The sequence below is a fragment of the Arachis duranensis genome, chromosome 7 (assembly GCF_000817695.3).
Source record: "Arachis duranensis cultivar V14167 chromosome 7, aradu.V14167.gnm2.J7QH, whole genome shotgun sequence".
Taxonomy (NCBI): Eukaryota; Viridiplantae; Streptophyta; class Magnoliopsida; order Fabales; family Fabaceae; genus Arachis; species Arachis duranensis.
In genome coordinates, this window is record NC_029778.3 from 33,672,980 (window position 1) to 33,676,795 (window position 3,816).

Consider the following 3,816-nt stretch of genomic DNA (forward strand, 5'->3'; position numbering starts at 1 on the left):
CTGGAACTTGCAATTCTGTTGCATTAGAGAAACTAATTGAGGCTTAAGCTCAAAGTTGTTTGCTCCAATGGCAGGGATAGAGATGCTTCTCCCATAGAAGTCGGGAGTAGGTGCAGTAAAGTCACCCATCACCTTCATTGCATTGTTGGCATTGTTGTTGTTTTCGGCTGCCATGTGTTCTTCTTCTTTGAAGAATTCGGTTAGGTCCTCTACAGAGAATTGTGCCTTAGCTTCTCTTAGCTTTCGCTTCATGGTCCTTTCAGGTTCAGGATCAGCCTCAACAAGAATGCTTTTGTCTTTGCTCCTGCTCATAAGAAAGAGAAGAGAACAAGAAAATATGGAATCCTCTATGTCACAGTATAGAGATTCCTTGAGGTGTCAGAGGAAAAGAAAAATAGACGGCAGAAGTAGAAGAATTCGAACTTATCAAGAGAGATGGAGTTCGAATTGTTCATTTAGGAATAATGTTAGTCCATAAATAGAAGGATGTGAGAAGAAGGGAAGTAATTTTCGAAAATTAATTAAAAACATTTTAAAAACATTTTGAAAAACACAAATTGATTTTCGAAAACCAAGATTGAGAAAGAAGTAAAGTGATTTTTGAAAAAGATTTTGAAATTAGAAATAAAAAAGATTTGATTGAAAACTATTTTGAAAAAGATGTGGTTAAGAAGATATTATTGGTTTTACAAAGATGTGATTGAGAAGATATGATTTGAAAAACATTTTAAAAAGATTTGATTTTGAAAATTAATGACTTGGCTATCAAGAAAAGATATGATTCAAACATTAAACCTTTCTCAACAGAAAAGGCAACATGCTTGAAATGTTGAATCAAATCATTAATTGATAGCAAGTATCTTTGAAAATCGAAAGAAATTGATTGTGAAAAAGATTTGATTGAAAATATTTGATTTGAAAAAGATTTGATTTTGAAAAACTTTGAAAACTTGAAAAAAATTTGCATTAAAAACAAAATCTTCCCTCTTGTGCCATCCTGGCGTTAAACGCCCAGAATGGTGCACATTCTGGCGTTTAACGCCCAAAGCACTACCCTTTTGGGTGTTAAACACCCAGCCAAGCACCCTGGCTGGCGTTTAAACGCCAGTTTGCCCTTCTTCACTGGGCGTTTTGAACGCCCAGCTTTTTCTGTGTAATTCCTTTGCAGTATGTTCTGAATCTTCAATTCTCTGTATTATTGACTTGAAAAGACACAACTTAAAAATATTTTTGGATTTTTAATAATAAGGAATAATCAAAATGCAACTAAAATCAAATAATAATGCATGCAAGACACCAAACTTAGTGGTTTGTATACTACTGACACTAACAAAATGAGAATGCATATGAGACACATAAACACTCAAGTCAAGAGAATTTAAAAATCAGAGCAATGAAATCATCAAGAACAACTTGAAGATTAATGCATGAATGCAAGAAGAGCAGAAACATGCAATTGACACCAAACTTAAAATGAAACACTAGACTCAAACAAGAAATATTTTTGGTTTTTATGATTTTGTAATTTTTTTGTGCTTTTTCGAAAATTAAGTGAAAAAAAAGAAAATAAAGGTATCAAAATTCTTAATGGGAATTCCAGGAATCATGCGATGTTTAGTCTAAGACTCCGGTCCAGGAATTAGACATGGCTTCATAGCCAGCCAAGCTTTCAAAGAAAGCTTCGGTCCAAAACACTAGACATGGCCAATGGCCAGCCAAGCCTTAGCAGATCACTGCTCCAAAAGCAAGATTGATAGAAATCAACAAGCTTTTGTGATGATAAGTTGAAACCTCGGTCCAATAAAATTAGACATGGCTTCACAGCCAGCCAGACTTCAACAGATCATCATGAAACTCTAGAATTCATTCTTAAGAACTCTGAAAAAAATACCTAATCTAAGCAACAAGATGAACTGTCAGTTGTCCAAACTCAACAATCCCCGGCAATGGCGCCAAAAACTTGGTGGACGAAATTGTGATCACTACAACTCAAATAATCCAAAAACTTGGTGTTCAACACCATGGCATAAACACAACTTCGCACAACTGACCAGCAAGTGTACTGGGTCGTCCAAGTAATAAACCTTACGCGAGTAAGGGTCGATCCCACAGAGATTGTTGGTATGAAGCAAGCTATGGTCACCTTGTAAATCTTAGTCAGGAAAACTCAAATGGTTATGGATGATAAATAAAACATAAAGATAAAGATAGAGATACTTATGTAATTCATTGATGGGAATTTCAGATAAGCGTATGAAGATGCTTGGTCCCTTCCGTCTCTCTGCTTTCCTACTATCTTCATCCAATCCTTCTTACTCCTTTCCATGGCAAGCTGTATGCAAGGGTTTCACCGTTGTTAGTGGCTACCTCCCATCCTCTCAGTGGAAATGTTCAACGCACCCTGTCACGGCACGGCTATCCATCTGTCGGTTCTCAATCAGGTCAGAATAGAATCCAGTGATTCTTTTGCGTCTGTCACTAACGCCCAGCCCTCAGGAGTTTGAAGCTCGTCACAGTCATTCAATCATTGAATCCTACTCAGAATACCATAGACAAGGTTTAGACCTTCCGGATTCTCTTGAATGCCGCCATCAGTTCTAGCTTATACCACAAAGATTCCGGTTAAAGAATCCAAGAGATATCCACCCAATCTAAGGTAAAACGGAGGTGGTTGTCAGGCACGCGTTTGACAAACCCCAATTTGACGGTTTGTTTTGTATTGAATTTAGAGTGTCTTGATAACCTTTTGTCACATTTAGCCTATGAATTAGCATGGTTTTGTTATTTCTCCCATATTCGTGCTTAAGTGTAAAAACATGCTTTTTAAGCCTTATTTTGGTGAATTCTAGTTCCTCTTTGATTCCATAAGATGCCTTGATGTGTTTGCTAGTAATTCCAGGATTAAAATAGGCTAGGCATGGATCAAAGGAAGAAAGGAAGGAAGCATACAAGTGGAGAGAAGCACAAAAAGCCAAAGAGTTGATCTCAGCCAAGCACGCGTACGCGCACAAGGCGCTCGCGCGCACATTGCGAAACAGGCCAAGGACGCGCACGCGTACCGTGCGCGCACGCGCCGATGATGGCACATGACCTCACTAATGCAACACGTGCCTGGCGATTTTGGAAGGTTTCAGCAACCAACTTTGGCGCCAAAATGCATATAAGAGCGAAGGATTGAAGGGGATTGACACACATTCACATCCATAGACTAATTAGGGGATCATTAGATAGATAGTTAGTTTTAGAAGTAGTTTCTAAAGAGAGAAGCTCTCACTTCTCTCTAGAATTAGGATTAGGATTAGGTTAATCCCTTTTCTTAGATCTAGGTTTAATTCATGCTTCGATTCAATTTTCCTTTATCAATTCTTAATCTTCTCATCTCTCTCTTTCTAGTTATGTGCTTTAACAATTGTAATTCTTCATTTTGTTTTGGATAGATTGTTGTTCCTTTGTTTCCCTTCAATAATGCAATTCAAGGTAATTCATAATAATTGTGTTCCTTTTGATTGTTGTTGTTAATTTCTTTCAATAATTGTTGTTAGATTCTCTTCTTGTTGTCAATTTGCTTTGCTTTTCTTTTGTGCCTTCCAAGTGTTTGATGAAATGCTTGGTAGGATTTTAGTGTAGCTTTTGTTCATCTTGGCTTTGGTTGAGTAATTAGTGACGCTTGAGTTATCTAATCCTTTTGTTGATTGATAATTAGAAGTTGCTAATTGATTTGAATACCTCTAAAGCTAGTCTTTCCTTTAGGAGTTGATTAGGACTTGAGGAATCAAATTGATTCATCCACTTGACTTTCCTCCATGGTTAGAGGTT